Source organism: Dendroctonus ponderosae, unplaced genomic scaffold (genome assembly GCF_020466585.1).
Source record: "Dendroctonus ponderosae isolate FM_Combo_2020 unplaced genomic scaffold, Dpon_F_20191213v2 Dpon_F_20191213_1, whole genome shotgun sequence".
NCBI classification, from domain to species: Eukaryota; Metazoa; Arthropoda; class Insecta; order Coleoptera; family Curculionidae; genus Dendroctonus; species Dendroctonus ponderosae.
The window spans coordinates 40,909,698-40,933,192 of NW_026017110.1; the positions used below are offsets into that span (position 1 = coordinate 40,909,698).

At 33.5% G+C, this 23,495-nt stretch overlaps 1 protein-coding gene and 1 long non-coding RNA gene across 4 annotated transcripts in view; both read right to left on the reverse strand.

Annotated features, from left to right (window-relative positions):
* LOC109533970 (protein timeless homolog) overlaps window positions 1–23,495 on the reverse strand; it is a 362,432-nt gene that overhangs the window by 258,415 nt on the left and 80,522 nt on the right. The gene's annotated exons all lie outside the window — the stretch shown is intronic.
* LOC125503410 overlaps window positions 22,985–23,495 on the reverse strand; it is a 2,225-nt gene continuing 1,714 nt past the window's right edge. Inside the window, exon 2 of the long non-coding RNA XR_007280834.1 lies at window positions 22,985–23,379. This is a non-coding gene — a long non-coding RNA (uncharacterized LOC125503410). The remainder of the gene's footprint in view (window positions 23,380–23,495) is intronic.

Sequence of the window (23,495 nt, forward strand, 5' to 3'; positions counted from 1 at the left end):
ATAGACAGACCAAAACACACGAAAGACGCATTGGTACGAATCGTAAAGTTAAAAATACATGGTAGGCTCCAGAAAAAAATCATAGCATGTAAAATGTTTAGCTGAAAACGAGGCAAATACAGGGAATTCAAAATTGGCGTCATTCGTTTTAAGGGGTGATAGAGGCTCACTTGGAGTACGAGAAGAAAATACCTTTTTTTCGGAAACTTCTAAAATATATTAAAAGTTGGAAATCGAATTTCAACTTTGTTATTAAGTATTATTTTGAAAAGAACCTATGTTTGAGAGCTAAGCTTATTGAAATACTTGAAATATTTGAAAAGAAAAATTACCATATTAAAAATTTAACAGGCAAACACCACCAAAATATATTTAAATTAGCTCTAGACAACTCTACGGCTTTTTTCTGTAGCCAGCATTTGAGCTACATACATTTGAACAAAAACGATAATTAATTCTAAAATGTTACATTTTATAAATAAAACAGAAAACTCTGAGCGATTTGAAACTAGTGTTTCAAGCACGTAAATATTTGTGCATATATCTTCAAAAAAAATCGTATTAAGTGCTTTTTCTCATACGCATTTTGTTAAAAAAAATAAATAAATACGTACATCGTTTGGCAACCAAAAATCACAGCCCTTTATACCTATTGATAAGCAACACGTTCTCTAAAAAGCTAAGATAATCACATTATGAGAAACGAAATTCAAACAAACAAAAAATTAAATGTTGAGTTCAGCAAATTATACAGAATTAAAGAACGGGTTTTTGTTCATAAAGCTGACAACAGACACATAACTAAGTGAATAGCGTCAAAGCCACCAACACGCTTTAGTATTCAGTCAACGATACATAAAATACATTGAAAAAGTTTCCTTACGTGAGCCGAATTGAGAAAAAATCAGTTTAATGTTTCCACCAAAACTGCGCGAATACCTTAATATTAAATTGCACCTTTTTCAATTCGTTGAAATGAATCGTTCTGTCATTTCGCAGTTATTTGTTCGTATTGGTGGTAGATTCGCACTGCGTATTTTTCTTTCAACTGAACCGTGAAAGTAATAAAGCGGACGAGATGAATAATTTAGTATTCGTCGAAATCGTGTGTCGTTTCAACGGATTTCTAAATTTTGGACCTACGCATGACAATTCAAATTGGTTTTAAACGGATTCAGCGAAACGTTAAAGAACCATTTAACCGGAAATCAAATTAATTGCATATGTAACAGCAACATCAAACCATTTCATTTGAATCTCCTCGTTATTACGAGCACTCTGGTTGTATAAATAAAAATGCCATTCATCAACTAGCATTAGCTATTATTTACTCGATTTTCATACATTAATACGACCAAGCAAATAGATGCTTCAAAATACGACAAACCAAATAGTATAGGAATTGTATTTTCTCCATTCAAATCATTTCAACTGATTCTCAAAATCCGTCTCAAAACTTAATATAGAAAATGTCTGAAAACCTCAGATTCTATAGTTTGAACGATACAACGTTTACAAATTTTTCAAATTACAAAACGTTGACCTGTTTTGTAATTTGTTTTCCATTTAGCTGCATTTCCAAATTCAAATTTCTTGCAATTTCTTACTACTAACCTTATTGTTATCTGGTTGATTTTAGCATGGCAAAAAACACATACATTTGCACAAAGAGATTTGATATATAACATAATAGAAAATTTAAATTTGGAAATGTATTATTTTAATAAATATTGATTATTTATTTTCTGATCAACAACACATAAAAGGATTACACTCACTGTACTTTTTTCCTATAGCACTTTCATCTGTCCCATAATCAAGTATCCCGTTTATCAAGCCCATTAGAAAACCTTGCTTGAAGAGATATCGGAGACTCATAGAATAAGTCGATCGATTTATTTTGCAACATGCAATGCAAAGCACATTTTCCAATAAAAACTGTGTAATTTTATGAAACAGAAGAAACCAGATGTTGCCTCAGTCATCTTTTAAAAAGAGAAAATATATTTAGTAACTCTTTTCTAAATGGATGTCTCTAGGCTTAATAAGCTTGTGAGCCTACTCTTTGCCGTTAATGTACACAAATTGAAAAATAAATACTGGTTAAGGATACTATTTTACTACTATACACCCTATTAAACTAAATAGAACTGCTGAAACCAAATCTATTTAAATACTGTGGAAATTGCAAATTATTTCTGACTTTGTTAATTACATTACATTTTCCGATTTTAATATCTAAAATTAATTTATTAAAACAGTTGATTCGTCCATGTAAAAGCAACATTTTTGCCTTTGTACATTTTTTAGCAAAGATATGTGGATATATTTGATTTATTATAGCAGAAATGCTAATGGGTTAGTAAAAGTAATGTTCAGTTTCAGTCCAACAATGTAATAAAAAATGTAGTTATTATGTAACATAATAGTTCTAAAGCCAAATAAAATAAGCCTAAAATAAAACGGTTTATGAAAAATACTTCATTGCGACCAATAAAATTGTCCAATCTCAACGATTAGGTCCAATAAAAGTCCCTAATGCTAATAACTCGTTAGTTTGGCACGAGACCATAACAGCATTTCAAAGATTTTATGGCTTTACAGCCCCAACGCTGATTTTCCAGCAGCATTTTTATCGACCCTCAAAACTCCAGAATGTCCTAAATGAAATTTCATACAGCGCGACGACGCTTACATTTACGAGGATAGATAACCAATGTTTCAAAAGTAAATTCCTATCAATAAAAAGATCAGTAAACAAATTGGTTACAGCAACTGCAAAACAATAGAACTGAAGGATGGCTTTTGCTTCGAAAATGTGTACAGAAAAAAAATTACTTCACTACTTACATAGCTGACTTATGAAAAACTTTGCATTGAAAGAAGTTGAAATGTGTAATTCAAATTTCTTTATTAACTGACTTTTAATGAGCTAGTATTAATTTTTAAGAAAATGTACCATTAAGAACATATTAACTATTAAGAACGGTTAACGCGCTAAGAATACAATTGATAATGTTTCGTTGAATATAAATAATTCCGCATCTTAAACGAGGAGACAAAAACATGGTTAGACAAAAGAGTTCTATATGAGCATTAAAACAAAAACATAATAGAGACCTAGTAAGAACAGTGAAATAATAATCCACTTTACTATTATTTCTGCCTTCTGGAAAAACTCATGTTAACACACTCAAACAACACAAAATTTAATTTCTATTGAAAAATAGGTAAATGCAGTACCTACTGTTCATTAATTGAATGCGATACGACGAATAGATCATTTTAAATCGACAATTGTATTCTGATTTTCTTGTTTTACTAGGAGCACATCAATCGATCTGCATTAATCTAAAGATAGCTAGATCTTCTAAGCACACTCTATAAGTATTTTCAGCATTCAGTGATTTTATTACTGCGATCCCTATCATATAACTGAGATCATAAACCCATAACAGTAAAATATTATTGACCGTCAGCGATTAGGCAATAATCTACTGATGTTTTTAACTGTTTCTTGGTGTAAATATCGGTTTTCTTTAGACACGAAAATCAGCCATTATCTTCGGACATCAAAGCATAATTATTGAAAAATTGTAATATGGAAGTGGACAATATCTATTTTCAAATAACAAGTCAACCTCTGAAAACATATTGAGGCCATTTATTATAAAAATAGGATTATAAATCTGCAGGACCCAAACAATATATGGACACAATGTTAGCAGTAAACTATCATACAATTGACAATAATATAACTTCTAACGGTATACAGGATGTCCATAACTGAATGTCCATAGCTTAGGAGCTATGGACATTCCGTTATGGAATCCCTTGTTATTTTTGGAAATTCTGTATTCGCTTTTCGTTAAAACTTAAGTATTAAGGAGTTATCAAGAATTTTAATTTTAATAGAACATGAAGACGTAATTAAAATTATGCATATTAAGTACTTAAGTAACATGTTGAAAATAATCGGCGTTGTTTTAAACTTTCTTGTTGTACTAATAATGGAAGACGTATCTCTCTGAAGAGTAAATGTATCGTGTCCTATGAATTATGCTGCATTCATAACATTTTCTATTAGCGCATATTTAATCTATGGTTTACTTGAGTAAATTAAACTTTTCATGTATCCCCAAAAGATAATAGTCGATATGTCTGATGTCCGTTGGTCTTAGAGGCCCGATAAATGAAGCCATCTTCCAATCAATCGGCATCCAACATCAACAACTATGGTGATAGTTTTACTATTATTATTTAATTATTGCAGAATTTGGAGGTGTGCCTTGTGGCAGAAACCACATGCTGATTATGAGCTGAAGTGGAACCACCTCTATTAATGATGGACACTCTTGTAAAAGTTTTAGATATTAGATATAACATGCTTGAATGTTAAAAGATCTTGAAATCGGATCCAAGAAGATTATTGAAGGCACTACATGAAACATTTCCGGAGAAGCGGCGTTGAAGTACCGTTTCTACGAATTGAAATAAGCCAAGGTCAATTGCCCGTGTATATCAATTTTAAGTATGTATTGTTAGCTCCATATCTGGTAAGCGTGGTTTCAGCAGTAAGTAGAATTTCTCCACAAATCTGTTAGTGTTCAATGACATGTGGAGTAAAACATGTGGGCTGTAGATTTATGGGCACTAACCAAAATTACGTAGGGTTCCCTACACTTTTATTTGATTAACATGAACAGGATTAGATATTCTTCGTACGCCAGTAGATGGACTATTTCGATCTAAACTATTACTGCTAATTGCTTCCCTCTTAGCGCCGCTTCAGTTATACACATTTTCGAATCAGTTAATAGAAAACCTACTCATCTGAATTATTATTTCGCCTTTGGCAAACACTTTTAAATATTCAATGGGTTCGCTCAGAGAATGAAATAGTGAATAATTTACGGGCCACTCGTTGGGGTTCAACCCTAACTTTTTGTCGAAATTAATGATAAGTTTGTCGAGTTTAACATTGAAAATACTAAATGGAATTTTGACCTTTGACGTTGAAATTTCACTGTGTAGTTAAAAAACCGTCTAATAAAATAAGTAACGATATTGATGCACATAAAGTATATATAGGGTCTATCAGTGAGAGATTAGAAAGCTGACGTTTATTTCTTTATCGTTAAACGAGTTGTCAAGGTTCAACATTTTCGAATTGCAAGACGGTGTATCTGAACTAAGTGTCTTCTAATTCAGTAAATTTTCTGCTTGATTTATTCTATATGTATGTAAAATATGTATTACATTCTCAATGTTTTTGCAATTATTCACATGCACTAATACACGCAAAAGATTTGATTGCTAGAGGTTTTCTGCTTTTTATTTTCAAAAGTTTTAAGCTCTTATCTGATTGTTACTTTCATTTGGGTCAGCGATTGTTCTAAGAAAATTTTATTGGGTCAATAAATTACAAATTATAGTATAACATGTACACCTGCAGCTAAAAATGCAGTCTAAATGACATGATGCAGGCACCAATGGTATTAAAATAAAAACAAACACAGAGGCTACTTTAATGTTATTGAAAGTGGTTAGTGTTGCTTACTTTGTCTACTGAGTCTAGGCGCAAGAAACCAAAGGACTGACAGCTGATCAATTTTTAAAAAACCACTACTTTCATACAATGTTTTGATTTAAATGACCCATATTTTCCGGTGCTGATGAAGTTGAAAGTTATTTTAAATTTTACAACTTGGTTGAATTAAAGAATATGCTTTGCACCATCAATTTCGTTCAATGTATGAATAGTCATTATCTATCTTAGTTAATGAGTGATTGTATCAAAAAGATGAAAATTACATCAGCTTTCGAAGAAAGAATATTTATATCCTACATAATATAACAATTTAGCAACTTTTTATTCGAACAACTACTTTAATTAATTGACTAGTGAAGATGTAAGAAACTAATAATCAAGATAAAGTGTTAAACAATTCATTTTTAACTGCAAAATCAAGTTAAGGGTGGTAAATGTTTTTCTGCATGTTTTATCATACAAAAAGTCTGGAAATTCAACATTGCAAAGTTCTGTTTAGAAAAATTGTAAATAAGATTGAAAATCGGCAAACGCTTTTACAGGCTTTGCAATACAAATTTATGAATTTTTTTGGTTTCGGTTTATGGTGATTTTTAAGAAGAATATTACAATTTGTGTACAAGTGTCGCTGCAACGCCAAATTTTTCCAATAGGCCCCCAAAACGATTCGTAACTATTGCATCTTTAAGAAAGTCCCAATAATCACAGAACACAATGCCACGAGATGATTTAATTCGAGACTGTTTCACAGATGATATTGTTCTCTTTTCATGTCAAAAATTTCAGTAAAATCAAAATGTTTTAGCAAAAGCTTCGATACGCGCAGATGAGAAAAACTGCTTTAATACAGAGGAACTTTCACAGATTTGTTTGCAGCTGGGTAGAATGCAGCTTCACTGGTATTCTTCTTTCAGGCATGAAGTAACTTTTAACAACAATTAAGTAGCTTATATAAAATATTCACGATTTAGATTGTTTACCAGTGCCATTATCCTTATGATTTTTTTTCAAATAATAGCTAAACGAGATTTGAGAAAGAAGATCATTATTCGATCTTCTACTAAGAGAACCCAGGAAGCAAATTCACTGCCTGAAAATTTCGCTTCATTTGACGGTACCCGAAACCTGAAGAAAGTGGTCAAAGAAGCCGGTTTTGTGCAAGAATACATAGTGGGTGTCGGGGGTTAAAACGTCGCATTTTACAACACTTTTTGAATTCTTTCTATGAGTCTGTATCATATTTTGCTATTTTCCCATCATGTGCGGCCTTTGGAGACTTTTCACCCATGAACAAAAATGCTGATTCACTTATGCCTTTGTATAGCACTTGTAGAACCCTTGCAATTTTCATAGATGCACCCATAGCTTGTAAAACAGTTTATTTCTCGTTTTTTTTAATACTGCACTGGTCAAGAAACTAAACAAAAATTAAAAGAACTTTCCGTGTAACAAAGAGCCTAGAGAATCTGGCATTATAGAATCGCAAACGGCGACCGATCCGCGCGGGTTCGTATTTGAATCAACATAATGTTTATTTTCAATTAAAAAATCAGAAAAGGACTTAAGAATTATAAACTTAAAGGGTACCCTACCGAAATCACTTGTCTATATGGCTAGATTTCGATAATCAAGATTCACTCTGAGTATCTTTCCGGTTGATCGGAAGTGTACTTTGATGGCAATCGATTCAAGCAGTATCTTTGCACCTCCAGCTATAACGGTTGAACCTTTATATCATCTTGATGTAATTCAATTTCACACTTTGCGGGTTTTATGTGAGCAGTTATTTTTGTTTATTGCATTAACATCGATTTCGCTTCGGCATTGACAGAGTGTAAAAGTTTCGTCTGAAATCTCTGACAGCAACCGCAAAAACATAGATCGCGATGTCGCCTCCGACAATACTTTCTTAATATATTTTATGTATTTTACATTTAAGATAAATTATAATTGTTTGGTTTATAGTCATATAATATATAAAAATATGAATAATTGCCATAAAATAATTAAAATGTGAATTTATAAACTAATTTAACTTAAAGAAAATGTACAAATTATCATTATTTGCCTATGTCTTAATTTTAACATTACTACATATTCTTCCTGAAAGACGCATTAGAAATCTTCATGACCCTGCTCGGAATCGTCTGAACGTCTGAATCAACCATTAACTTTATTGTCTGTGAAGTAGTCCTTGATTGGAATTCACTCACACGCTATGACTCTACAGGGTGAGTTTTTTAAAGTGTTACAAGGCTATATCTCAGAAACGGTTTCAAATATACAGGGTGAATCAAAATTGGCGTCATTCCTCTGGAGGTGTTGTCTGGCGCTGGCTGTTATAGGAGTACAGAAAAAATAGTAAAATAAATTAATTGTTATTAAAAACTGAGAAATTTTCCAAAAACTGTAACAGATATACGGCAGCAATGTTAAATACCTGTTACTCCGTAATTATTTAAAACTCCGGTAACCATGATAGTAGTCAAACTCAGATAAACAGAGAGTGACAATAAGATAGACAAGGATAAACGGTAAATTAAAAAGGAATCGTTGAATGACTGAATCTATTTCGAAATGTCAACCTGTTCTTATAACCTTGAATTCTGCGGGGTTTCGTGTTTACATAAATAATCCATACAACACCAAACATTTGAATGGTTAACTCCAAACAAGCTAGTGCCTGTGTAATCTCCTTATTATCCACCTTAGCAAGCAGATTCAGTTAATTAACTCCCGCTCCTTTTGTATCTCTTTGTGCTGTGTGTATCGTACAAACGTGGTAGGAACGTAGCCATCCTCAGTTTTTATTTGGTGCTCGGGAAAGTGTCAGTTATTGTGCTCTGAGTACCCCTGGAAGGCCCTGATTCGATTATGTCCCATACTTGTTCCTCTGTGCCTGGAACCTGAACATCGATTGTCGGCCACTGTCTTCCTGGAACCACTCTCCTCGCCCTTTGTTGGGCTGAGTTCTTTCAGCTTCTGCTATGTTACTGTAGCATTTCCCCTGAACTAATCGCATATCCGCAAATTCGTGAAGGGAAGTTCAAAGTAAGTCACAGTTTGACAAATTATTGTTATTATTGACAAGGGCTATCCACCTGTAACTATCTGTTAATGACAAAAAACATCATTGCGGCTGTGCGTTTTCATCAAAAAATTGTAGAAGAGAACTTTTTTGATATCACAAATTTTCGTAATTTGAAGGAAAGATCGTAATTTTTCTTTTTGAATGCTTAAGTATTCCAATATGCTACCAATTAAACATGGAACAATTTCAAAATTTTGCTTCGCAAAATTGCAAATGGTTAACTCCAAACAAGCTAGTGCCTGTGTAATCTCCTTATTATCCACCTTAGCAAGCAGCTTCTCGGATTCAGTTAATTAACTCCCGCTCCTTTTGTATCTCTTTGTGCTGTGTATCGTACAAACGTGGTAGCAATGTAGCCCTCGGTATTTATTTGGTGCTTGGGAAAGTGTCAGTTATTGTGCTCTGAGTGCCCCTGGAAGGCCCTGATCCGGTTATGTCCAATACTTGTTCCTCTGTGACTGGAACCCGAACATCTATCGTCCTCTATCTTCCTGGAACCACTCTCTTCGCCCTATGTTGGCTTGAGTTCTTTCAGGTTCTGCTATCTTACTGTAGCATTTCTCCTGAACTAATCGCATATCCGCAAATTCGAAGTCAAAAATTCAAAATTTTCAATATTTTTCTCGTACTCCCCAAGTAAGCCTCCATAACCCTTTAAAAGGAATGACGCCAATTTTGAATCACCCTGTATGTGTTATTATTCTAGTCAGGGCTCCCTCTGGGAGAGGTAGAGGCAACATTAAAAATTTAAATGGAATGACATATTTTTTATTGTAAAATTTAAATCAACATAAGAAACTATGTATGTGTAGAAATTTTCATATTATTTAATTACTTAGTTCCAGACTGATCACGTGCAACATAAATTAAAAAAAATAAATTTATTAAATTATAACCCGACTAATAGTAATGAAATATGTTTCAGGAGATGATTAAAATGCCTGCCTTCAACTTTACAACACTTTACTACTCTATTTTTTAAAGAATTTTAGAAATTTTTGACAATTTGAAAAGACCACCAAAACTTAAATTATCGTTAATTGTGTAACCAGATGGGTAAACCATGCACTGCCAAACACTTTACTACTCTATTTTTTAAAGAATTTTAGAAATTTTTGACAATTTGAAAAGACCACCAAAACTTAAATTATCGTTAATTGTGTAACCAGATGGGTAAACCATGCAAAAATGAGTACACATACGTAGTTTTTCATGTAGAATCGAATTTCAGAATAACAAATATATCATTCTATTAAAAATTTCAAAGTTGCCTTTACCTCTCAAAGAAGTCGCTTGAGTAGAATACTAAAAAATATGTTAAAACATGTCCCCCTACTTATCAATTACTTTCCAAATTTTTTATAAATATATTGCAATCTGTTTCTGAGGTATAGTGTTTCTAGAGTATACGTTTTACGCAGAAGCAAATCATTTAATTTACTGATTGCTTCTAGACTCAGATTTGCAAACGTAAAATGTCATCTACGAATAATACAACTTCCATTATCATCTACTGTATGGCAGCCTCGTTTTACCTAAGTCTGTTTAGTGGCACTGCAAAAAATGTAGTTAAGTACTGATCTAGTTATCACTTTGGTACTAAGTACAGTCCGCAACACTTCATTACTCTCACCAACAGATTTGAACTCATTTTTGGTATTAGTCAACATTTTGATAAGCAAGCCGCATGTATCATTAGATACAATGTTTTAATAGTATTCGTCCAACAATTCGTTTAATTCACTCGTTCGACACAATGGAGAAATTGTAGAAGCAACTATAAAAATTGATAGTGGGACACTTGATTACTCTCATTCGCTTTTTAGAATTGTAGGTCGCTAGGCAAGTGAAAAAACAAAACCATGTTACTTGACAACGGATTGACAGTTATCTAATAGTAATTTGAGAATATTTGAGTGTTCTAAAAGTGATTGGTATTGATATGGGTCGCGGTAAAACTTTATCGTTAAAATAAAGAGGGCGAATTCAAGCTTATCGAGATGAGAATTATTTAAAACAAGAAATTGCAAGAAAAATCGGTCGCAACTCATGGTTAATCAATGCTTATCTAAAAAACAGCGAAAACTACGGAAATAATCGACAATGCGACTTCAACTGCAACAACACTAAGGAAACGTCGTGTACATCTTCGACTTGCATCCAATTCTTCACCAACAGCTAGACAAATAAGGGATCGCAGTGGAAGTAATGCGTCCATACGCACTATTCAAAGCGTAATAAAGAAATGTCCACACTTAAAAAGAAGAAAACCACGCAAGAAGCCCTTGCAGTTTGCACGTCATCGACAAGAACGGTTAGAGTTTTCACGCATTCACCGTAACTCGACAGAGGAATGGAAAAACGTCGTTTTCACGGATGAAAAGAAGTATAACCTGGATGGTTCTGATGGTTTCCGATATTACTTTCATGACGTAAGGATGGACGATACATTTTTGGCTCGCCGTCACAGTCGGGCAAGTTCTGTAGTGATTTGGGCAGCAATTTCAAGTGAAGGCAGAGTTGGCATCGAGTTTCTATAAGGTGGGCAAACTGCTCAAACGCATTTGGGGCTGCTGCCACGGCAAATTGCTAACATAACAGCTTTATTTCCGGATCAAGGATATTGCAACAAGACAATGCGCCAATTGACACCGCCCAAATAATCCAAAGTTGGTTGACTGCTAATAATATTTCAGTTCTGGAGTGGCCTGCTATTTCCCTAGACTTAAATATCATAGAAAACTTATGGGGCTGGTTGGTCAAACGCGTTTATACTGAAGGAAGTCCGTTTAATAATACAGAATAATTAATCGCCGCTGTTAGAGCCGCCTGGGATGAAGTTCCAGTGAATCTAATAGAAAATGTATTCAATTCATTGCCTCATGGAATGTTAGCAGTCATTGAGAAGCAGGGAGGGCATACCAAATATTAAAATACGTATTTGGATTAAATGTTGTGTTCTAGGTCAATTCCAAAATATGACAGTAATCAAGCGTCTCATTAAAAATTACAATATTTGCTTTACAAAAAAATCGAATGTAGAATACGAAAGTGTAAAACAAATTATTAAATAAGTATTGTTAAAATCTTTAATCTAGTGTTTGATGTAGCTTACTAATGAAATTTTTTAGCATTATTAAAAATTAGTCAAAATCATTAGGTGAGAGTAATCAAATGTCGCGCACTGCATGTATGAAACTTTTCAATATGAATTATCCCCCTATTTGTCGCAGTATTTGGTTTCCCAAGTCCTACACACACTTAATACTTTGTTAGCATACTTTCTAATTATAAACTTAAAAATTATTAACATGGCTAGCAATTTATCGGCGTGGAAATGATATCACGCCAGTAAGTTTATAATCTTATATCATGCTTCGTTGGACTAGGAAATGAAAACGTAAACCCTGCTATTAAAGTACGGTGGATTATTCGAGAAATACTAGGGTATCAAGATCTCAATTGATTTTTCATCCAACCCTAATATGAATAATTAATACAGCTTTCATTGAATACAGTATTCAGCAAGCGCTGACTTGTTTCGTGAATCGTTTCCCCTGTTGCAGATTAAAATATTAATCAGCCCCGAAGGCAATGGAATAGCTAATAATTCAGTACCTAAACGAATCGAGGCATTTTTCCAAATTAGCAATTTTTTCGACGCATGAAGTATTCATGATATTATATGGAACAGCTATCCATACTTGATTAAACGTGTAGAGTCTGTGAAAAATAAAATTTTATTTTATTACATTTTATGTTACAAAAATAATTCATTGATTTTCTATATTCACTTTTCTGACAGGGGGTGTATTTTCACTGCGTTTGAATCACGGTTATACTTAGATCACAGTTGAAAAAATAAAGAAATTTCAGAGAGACAAAATACTTATAAGTCCTTAATTAGTGTTATATGCCACAATTCGAATTCAGATACAATCACTACGATACTGCAAAACTTCTAAATCGTATGTTAATCAAATCAAATCAAATCAAAATCAAAAGAAAAGACATATTTTTTATTTTCAGCACTCTCTGCCGCTCCCTAACCGAGATGTTAAGAACTTAAAAATATATGTTAACAAGTTTCTGTACTACATTTTAGAGAATAGTACAGAAAAACAACATGAACCCCGATTTTGAGAAACTATGCATGATTAACAATTTTACAAATAAATTGATCTTATAATTCGGCCAATTGTAAACCGAAAACAATTACAGCATCACTAAATTCGCGAATAAGACAAATACGTTTATAATTTACTCAATTACGTACTTAATAGTAAATAATAGGATAAACTATTTAGACTAAACGAATAAAGCCGTTTAGCAATTACCTAGCAAATAAGCCAAAAAGCAGTGAAACTGTCCTCTATTAGTTATCCTTGGAAGTGTTAATTTAAATTCTAACAATTAACCCTCCGGCAATACAAACCATCTGGACCGGAATAATTCATTTTTAAACTTTGAAATTTCCGCTCACGTACGGCCCGAATAATTTGCCCCTAGATTTAGAGCCATGACGTTAAAACATATTTAATATCCATTTGCAATAATTAAAATTTTATGTGCTATAAAATCGGGAAATGGGCATCGCCAGTTATCTTTTCGTCATTTGTGCTAATTACGAATTTATAATGCTAATTTCCGAGCGTTCATACTGAGCAACACTTACATTTTAATGCTAACTGGCTTCAGCCCTTTCCTGAATGTAATAAACTATGAAATCCGAATGCCTCAGTGGCGCTTTAATGCAATGTATGATGTAATTTTGATGCATTTCATTGATTTTGTTTAAATGGGACAATTTTCAGATTATTAATTTTGCTATAACCGGAAGTTAGCTAATAATGGCAATAACTGCTTTGAGAGCATAACTTATTTTTCTTTACGCCGTTTCAGATCTTTAGGTCTTCTAGACAATACGAAACTAGATTTGCATCCGGAGCCGATTTCGGAACTCGAAGTACAATAAGAACAAGAAATGAAGTACAAATAGTTTTATAGGAATTTAAAGAACCGGTAGGTCAGGTGATTCGAAATTGACATGCAATGAGCGGAAATAAGTTCAAAGTATCGACATTTCCAAAAATATCTGAAAATCAACGGATTTGGGCAATTATCCGATAGAGTTGAGGTCAAATTGTTACTAAACTCAAGATTAGTGGGATCATCACACCCCTAGCTGGAGGGCCTAGCAGAAATAAATTCAGAGTTTTCGTGTGTTTAAATCCAGATAACTCTTTACTGGTCTGCACTGATCTGTCCTTGAGGATCAAAACTAGACAACCGTCTACACAGTGTGACTCAAAATTTATACCGTTTCCCTAAAGACAAGACGAGCCGAGGTTCGGAATTTCGAATCGTGTACAGCGAAATATATCGATCGCACCATGACGCACCATATTTTATTTTATTAAAAATATATTTTATAAATACAATTTCATGCAACAATAAACTGAGTAATAAAGACAAATTTTAGGTGCGGCGACTATTTTTGGTGTGATTGCATGCAAACGACCTGTCCTCACGTTATTAATTGTCATAAAATGGATCAAGAAGAATTATTCCTAATTGATAAATCGTTATCTCGTTACCAGAAACAATTCAGGCTTTATTCTTAGTGGAAATCGCAAAGCAATGTTAGTATACTGAATGAAGAGGTGATGATAACTTATGCGTTCGATTGGTAAGTAATTATTTACAATTACTGATCGGAATATTAAGCAACACCTTCATGGGTGTCAAAACTTTACCTCTCGAGTCGAAATTTTGTATCCATAATCAGAAATTACTTGCCCTGGGAAATAATCACAAAAACGTATCAAGAAAATAAAGATATCTTTTCCTAAGTGTGGGTCGCGCCATGTACGAGATGAGCTGCGTATAATTCATTCGACACTCAGCTTTAAAAAAAAATGCAAAAACCGATCGCATTATTTAGCACTTCCAGGGTTAGTTAAGTTAGCTTCACTAATTTAGTTTCCTTTAACTTTTAAATCAAAAAGTCGTCGTTTTCAGATTGTCCTAACCAAGATGGCCAACAATTTTTCAGTGGTAGTAAATGTTTCGTACGGATCGATATACCATTCTTAGCATGCTCGTAGTATCGAGCACTTTACGTACGTACATCAGCCAGCATGGGGTCAATATTCATATTCACTGAAATATATAGATATCTATTCGAGTGTCCAGAGGCTCCAACAAAGAGCTAGAGGATAAGAAAAAATAAACTTGAAGCACTTCCTTGTAATAAATTCAATTTTTTGATTTCGTTTCAAACCTTAGCCTCGCCTTCGGTTGTAAGAAGTATTATTCGCGGCATGAAATATTTACATAACTCATGATCGGCCTCAAAAGGTTCAAAATATCTGTTAAATTTCCGATATGGCTCAGTTTGGCAATTCGGAAATATTAAAATTAGATGCCACCTTTTGCGTTTTATCCCAATTATTCGTCCGCTAAAATATCCATTATTCTCCTGGATATTAATTTTTTTTAATTTTCGAGTTTCTAAAGTTCTAGACATATGTCGTTCTTATGGCAGTCATTATACAGAGTGATTCAAAATTGGCTTCATTCCTTTTAAGGGGTAATAGAGGCTCACTTGCAGAGTACGGGAAAAAATATTGAAATTTTTTTTCTCGATCATTTCTAGAAAATATTAACAGTTGGAAATCGAATTTCAGCTTTATTATTAAGGATTACTTCAAAATTGTCCTACGTTTGATGGAAGTATATTGGAATACTTAAGCATTCATAAAGAAAAATTAAGATATTTGCTTCAAATTACGAAAATTTTTCATATTAAAAAGTTTTGTTCTACAATTTTTTATGAAAAGTTAAAGCGGCAATGACGTTTTTTGTCATTAACAGATAGTTACAGGTAGATAGCCTTTGCCAATAATAACAATAATTTGTCAAACTGTGACTTGCTTTGAAGCTCCTTTCACGAATTTGCACATATGCGATTAGTTCTCGGAAAATGCCACAGTAACATATCAGAATCTGTAAAGAACTCACGCCAACCAAGGGCTAGAGATACTGACGATTGGCTCCAGGAAGATAGTGGACGAAAATAGATGTTCGGGTTTCAGACACAGAGGAACAAGTATTGGACATAATTGCAGCAGAGCCTTCCAGGGGCACTCAGAGCACAATAACTAATATTTTCCCAAGCACCAAATAAATGCCGAGGAAGGGCTACATTTCCACCACGTATGTAGAACAGAACACAATAAACCAATAGTTTACTGAACATCGGTACAAACTGAGGTTAATTAACCGAACACGAGAAGTTGCTCGATAAGAGTGGATACTAAGGATATTACACAGGCACTATGCAAGGTTCCTACAGTATACTTTAGAAACATTGGGCACTATGTATGTATGTTTGTTTGTAAACACAAATTCGATGTTATGAGAACAATAATTGATATTTCGAAAAAGTAGGTGCGTTCCGACGTTCAACGAATTCTGTTGAATTTACCGTTTATCTACGTATCTCCGTAATGTCAATTAGGCAGATTACCATGAACAACGTTGCTGCCGGCTTTTTTATATAATTTTTTGAAAATTTCTCAGTTTTTAATAACAATTAATTTTTTAAACTACTTTTTGTGCTCCTAAAGCCCCGCCAGACAACACCTCCAGAGGAATGACGCCAATTTTGAATCACCCTGTACAGAGTGTTCCATTTCAAATAAGCAAATTTATAGCTACTTTCGGTATAACCGGAAGGGTGGCCATCTTGAAAATATTTTAGATCGCTTGCCCCCAATGACTTCGGCACATTGTTCAATTTTCAAATTTTTCATAATTACCGTTTGCCAGATATCAATCGCGGAGGTTCCCGGTGGGACACCCTGTAGATCCTATACCTTGAATGTGAACGATTTCCGAAATTTGGCCAAAAGCGAATAAATTAATTTGCATTTAGTCTAGCAATAATGTGGTAATTTGTGAACTGTAAATATTTGTAGTAGTAAAGGGTAAGTAAGGAAATAGTAAAATGGAAATGGCAATAATGTACAGAGAGTCGCGTTCAAATTTCCAAGTGACTGCAATTTATCCAAAGCACTTGGACTCGGTAAAGGGTATATCCGATTATCTTTAGTTTATAATAAGTAAAAATTCTAAACTGTACTATAAAAAAATCAGATAAGAATCAATATGTTCCTCATTTGGATACAGAACTTAATTAATTAAATCACAACTTTTTATAATAATTCAAATTAAATTGCAGTATACTTTCTGCGACTAGTTCATCATATAGAAAAATATTTTGAGCAAAACAGTAAATGAGAGAAATAGAAGTTACTGGAATATTCGGAAGCTAGTGCAATACACGACAGCTATAAATTCATGTCACATGAATAACGAACAATCTGTAAAAATGGATTCGAAATTATTTATTTAGCTCTTCCATATTCGCTCTACCTGTAAATTAAATAGCAGATGTATTCACGAAGATCTAGGTCGAACGTGTACTTCAAACGATGCGACAGAGGCCGAATAAGCTGCAGCCATATTAAAATGCCATTGAAATCTACGCAGTGCCAACAATATTCTGTAAAATTCAGATTTATTTATCAACTGCGGAAAATCTAAACATTTTTCAACTAATGGCAGTCTATAATATAACACTTCTGGCAATGTGAAGAAACTATCAGGCGGAAACATAAAACTTTCGACCAAATAATGTCTAGTGATTTCAGGGACGACTTCATTATCAAATTTACCATGAAAACGCTTGTTTTCTGTCGTCAGTGGTGTTGTTTTCAATATGTGACGATTTTAATAATCTAGCAATCCAAACAAAAAAATAATGAACCACGTAAAGTTGGGTAGGTAGACAGGGTGGTCACTCTTACAATGTACACCATTGGGATCTCCTAAACGCAACGAGATACAGAGTGGTTCAAATGACGAAAAAGTTGAGCATTTTAATGCTTATTTCAAAGCCATACTGAAATTTAATCTAGATGTCTTGGCTTTCAAAGCATCCTGAAAAAACTGAAAACATGTACATACAGGGTGTTTGGTAAGTAGATGCATTCCTTGTAGGAGGTGATAGTGCACGTAATTTCGGATATATTTCTATAATATACCATATTCCGAAAACTCTTAGCCTCCGATCTACAGCGTATTATGTGTTAATAAAAAAAATGATTTTTTTAATATTGCGGAAACCTCTTGGAATATTTTAATGAAATTTTATAGACTTAGGCACTTAACAGCAGTAGGTACATGTTTCGTGATAAAAATTGTTTTTAGCTTTGCCAGTGGTGTGGGCACAGGCACGTCTGTAGATAATTTTAAACAAAAAAATGTTACGCCACTGATTTTTCTAAAAATAAATATTATTTTTCAAGTTTCTTTCAATTTGGCAGAGAAAAGGTCTCTTGACTTTTGCCTCTACAACGCACCGTCTTTGAGGAAAGAAATTAAAATCGATTTATTGCCCAGCGTGTTCGGGTTTTTATTTAAAAAGTTGGCTCTGCACTAATTATGGTCACCGATTGAAACAAATTAATAATTGCTGGCATTTCGAGTATCTCAGTACGTTCTTTTTGCGTTTTTTTCTAATAAAATTGATACAATCTAAGTGCACAATTTCTGTTTTTATACTAAAATCAACTTAATTACAACCCGATTAAGCAATGCAATAAATCGATTTTTTTACTCGAAAACGGGACGTCGTAGAAAAAAGTCAAGAGACCCTTTCTCTTTCAAATTGAACAGGAATTTGAATCATCAGGTTTATTGCTTAAAAAATCAGTGATGTAACGTTTTTTATATATAAAGTTATCTACATTCGTGCGTGTGCCCATGCCACTGGAAAAGCTAGAAACTAAATGTTTATCAAAAAACATGTATTGTTGTTAAGTGCCAAAGCCTGTAAAATTTCGTTTAAATATTCCAAGCGGTTTCCGCAATATTAACTTATTAAAAAGTAAGCTTTTTTTATTAAAGCTTTATCACCCTGTAGATCGGAAATTAAGCGATTTCGGTACACGGTATATTAACGAAATATATCCAAAATTACTTGCACTATCACCCCCTCCAAGAAATACATCTTTTTACCAAACACCTTATATATTTAAAAAATATTCACGGCAAAAAAACTATTAATCGGATTTTGATGAAATTTGGGCTACTTACATTTCCTAAAAATGCCTTTTTCATGGTAGTGTCAGATTTTTTATTGGTGTTTAGTATTGCAGAATAATAGTCTAATAACTTTGATTTTTCTTATGGATGCAATATTGACTTTTTATCGTACTAAATAGAGAAACAAATTAGCTTTTTAATGGTGTAAGCACATGGTTAGAACTGTCGTCATCGACATGACAATGACATAAATAAAGTTGCGTTGTGAACCTACTAATCTCATTCCTCTAACGTGCCGTACCTACAATTATTGATGTGAATAACTTGCACTTCCAATTGTTTTTATTTATTAACTTGACAGCACGGGATAATGGTATGATATTCGGTACTTGAACGTCTCGATATGTATAATGTTTACTTGCGCAATAATCGAAACTCTGGGTACGCAGCACGAAACTATGAGCACCATGAAAAGGGCATTTATTAAAAATGTAAGTAGCCCAAGTTTCATCAAAATCGGATTAATAGTTTTTTTGATGTTTCCATATTTCAAAAACCATGACATCTAGGTTTAATTTCCGTATGTCGTTAAAATAAGCATTAAAACGCTTAACTTTTTCGTCATTTGATCAACTCTGTATGTCGTTGCGTTGAGGAGACCCAAATGGTGTACATTGTAAGAGTCACCACCCGGTGTAGATTAAGACAAAATAAAGGCATAAAATGTTCAACAGCATTAGCTACCACATATCAGCGATCTATCACCACCAATATCATTAACAGATCCACACCAAGAGCACACGCTGCTAATATTTCAAAGACATCGCCATAATAGTGGTTCCCTGTATATTGTCTGGAATATCTCGATGAATTCCATAAATTTCCGGCCAATAATTATTATTCCATTTAATATTTAAAACTCGATTCGCGCTTTGAATACAGAAAATCTAATACTATCACCTTACAGGAGGAACTTTTAATGAATAGCTTGCAAATTTTTAAAAGTTTTAAATTTTAAAATAGAACAAGAAGAAAATTATCTATATTGCAAAGAGAAGTTAAGTTAATCTGAGGCTAAAATGCAAAATGTGACATTTGTGCAGATAAAACATGGAGATTTAGATCCGAAAGGCTTTATACGAAAGTAATTTAGAGTGAATGTATAGATCTTGGGCAAGCACACATACATAGTAATATTATCCGCCGGCTGGTTTGTGAGGGTTAAGCACATATTAATGAAATATAATATTGTGATGAGAATATGAATAGCCGGCAGTTGCCATTTAAAGCCGAGGCCAGCATTTCAATGTTCCTATATGATATCAAAATAAACTGAATAAGTAAGGGCTAGATCTAATAAAGCAAAATGACAGATAATGTCACTGAAATTCGTCTCTTATGATTATTAGTTTTATAACACTCTATATGAGATTATTTAAAATTAAATATATCACTGCCAACAAAATATAATCTTATGTTTTAACGATTTTCATTTGTACTGTAAACCAGAGCGACTGATCAAAAAGTAAACAAGACGACTAAACATTATGAAATTTTTCAAAAAGTAAATCTGGAATTATAGTCGCTATAACGTAAAACGTAAGACCTAAGACGTATTACGTAAAACGTAAGAAAAAAAAATCAAATTGATTCATACTTGACGTAAAACGTAACAATAAAGCTAGGTTATAATGCTCGGTTATAGAGGTTATTTAATCCCCTCATAAAAATGTTTGTTGATAAAATTGATTCAGACGACAAAATTAGTGTTGCTGGTGCGTAATTATGCTATATTATATTATTACCTAACCATAGAAAAATACTGAAATGTCGCTATCTGCAGAAATTAAACCATAACCCAACAATCCATTTAATGTTGCTAGGTTTGCAATGTAACATTTGCCAGCTGGTAGATTCAAAAGTTGCGGAATGACAACGCAGTACGTAAGACGAGCGGCGGCTACGCGTAGGACACCATTCTATGAACTACGCATACACCACCCTCGCAGTCCTGTCATCAAATCAAATCCTATCAGCTGTTTAACTGCACGACGTATTTTAGTTCTGGTAGACTGATTGTCTTTTTATCAGAAATATACAAATAATGACGATAAAAGTGAACTTAGCTTAACAAAAAGCAAAATCATTCCAATGGATCAGTCGATTTTGATTAATGATATTGAATCGAATGCTTTCCTACTAATAGAAAATGTTAAAAAATTAAATAAAAATCTTTCTGTTGAAAATTTATCATTTATATTAAATTCTTTTAAAAATATCAAAACATGCAGTACCTTTAATATTGACAATAATTGCGAATTTGACTTTGATATGGCTCATAATGAACCACATAATAAGAAAATTAAGAAGCAAGTTTTTTTCTCTACCAAAAAGTTAATACAAATAAGAAACCACATCAGGAAGAGAACGTAATTATTAAAAATACGTTGAGCAAGGGAGAATCGTTCATATCCAATGAAGCAGTTTATGGTCATATGTACACGGCTCTTAAATAATTACGTATTTTGATGTACTACCTAGATATTTATTTTAGTATATGTATTTGTTTTATATACATTGAATATTATCAGCAGCGGCTGAACGATCTTTGATTTTAAATAAAATCGGGAATACATATTTCCATTCTCGCATGCGTTTTAATTTTTCTTAAGTTTTTATTAAGTTCACTTTTATTGTCATTATTTCTATTGCACTTATTAGGTACATTTTCATAACTATTGAAATAATGTAAACATATTAAGTGAATAGAGCTGCTACAAATACTATGTTTTATTTTAAACAGGGTGATTCAAAATTGGCGTCATTCATCTGGAGGTGTTGTCTGGCGCTGTTATAGGAGTACAAAAATAGTAAAAGAAATTAAATGTTATTAAAAACTGAGAAATTTGCAAAAAACTACATCAGAAATACGACAGCAATGTTTTTCAAGGTAATCTGCCTAATTAACAATGCGCAAATACATGTTGCTTCGTAATTATTTAAAAATCCGGTAACCATGGAATTATACAGACTGACAATAAGATAGACAAGGATAAACGGTAAATTCAACAAGATTTGTTGACGAAATGTCAAACTGTTCTCATAACCTCGAATATTGGTGTTTAAAAATAAACCATATAACACCAAACATTTGAATGGTTAACTCCAAACCAGCTAGTGCCTGTGTAATCTCCTTATTATCCACTCTTATCAAGCAGCTTCTCGTATTCAGTTAATTAACTCGTGCTCCATTCGTATCTCCTTGTGCTGTGTGTATCGTACAAACGTGGTAGGAACGTAGCCCTTCCTCGGTGTTTATTTGGTGCTTGGGAAAGTGTCAGTTATTGTGCTCTGAGTACCCCTCGAAGGCCCTGATCCGGTTATGTCCAATACGTGTTCCTCTGTGCCTGGAACCCGAACATCTATCGTCCACTATCTTCCTGGAACCACTCTCCTCGCTCTTTGTTGGCGTGAATTCTTTCAACTTCTGCTATGTTGCTGTAGCATTTCCCCTGAACTAATCGCAAATCCGCAAATTCGTGAAAGGAAATTCAAAGTAAGTCACAGTTTGACAAATTATTGTTATTATTGATAAGGGCTATCCACCTGTAACTATCTGTTAATGACAAAAAACATCAWTGCCACTGTGCCTTTTCATCAAAAAATTGTAGAAGAGAACTTTTTTGATATCAAAAATTTTCGTAATGTGAAGCAAAGATCGTAATTTTGCTTTTTGAATGCTAAGTATTCCAATACGCTAGCAATTAAACATGGAACAATTTCAAAATTATGCTTAATAACAAAGTTGAAATTCGATCTTCAACTGTTAATATCTTCAAGAAATTTTTGAAAAAAAATTTTTCTATATTTTTCTCGTACTCCCCAAGTGAGCCTCTATCACCCCTTGAAAGTAATGACGCCAATTTTGAATCACCCTGTATAAGGGCCAGTAGCCCTCTCTATGTCTTCTCGAAAAAAAATTCGAAATTTACTAAACTGTTACTATTATCTGTTACTACTAACGTTATTTTATTGTGCAGAGGGCTGCGAGGGTGGTGCATGTGCAGTTCATGGAATGGTGTCCTACGCGTAGCCACCGCTGTAAGACGTAACGCAAGAAATGGAATCGAACCTTGTCTGAACTTACGGCTTACGTTTCCATACCGCCACTATGAATGCATACATTGCTATTCATTGGTTTATTTTATTACGTAAACAGTAAAGCAAAGTTACAGTTTCTTTGGTATTCTAATTAATGTAATTTAACACTCGTACATCAAGTACCGATTAATGCGGAATTAAGATCTTCCTGTTAAGCGTGGGGAACACAGAGTGTTATTCAAGGTGTTGATACGTAAGCGCGAGGAACCATAACGCATTGACGCACAAACCGGAATAAACACAAAAGCTCCGCACAACATAGTGTTACTCAGGTCTACTTCCAGTGACTGAAATGTAATACTTCTAATTTCACGCCAGTTCACTAGCATATTTGGGCATTATTTTTTCTCAGTTGCACAATATTTTTTTCCAATCTTCATTAGATTAATTTAGGTCAATAAAATGTTCAATAAAACTTAAACAGCACTGCAGCTATGACGTTTCGGGTATGTCTTTTTAATTTCTAAAACGCATATTAAAAGTTTTATATTGTAACGGAAATGGCCTGGGGTACTCACGTTTGGAGTGGGGGACGAAATTCATGGTGTTTCAGTAAATGGGAGCCCCATTTGGGCCCCA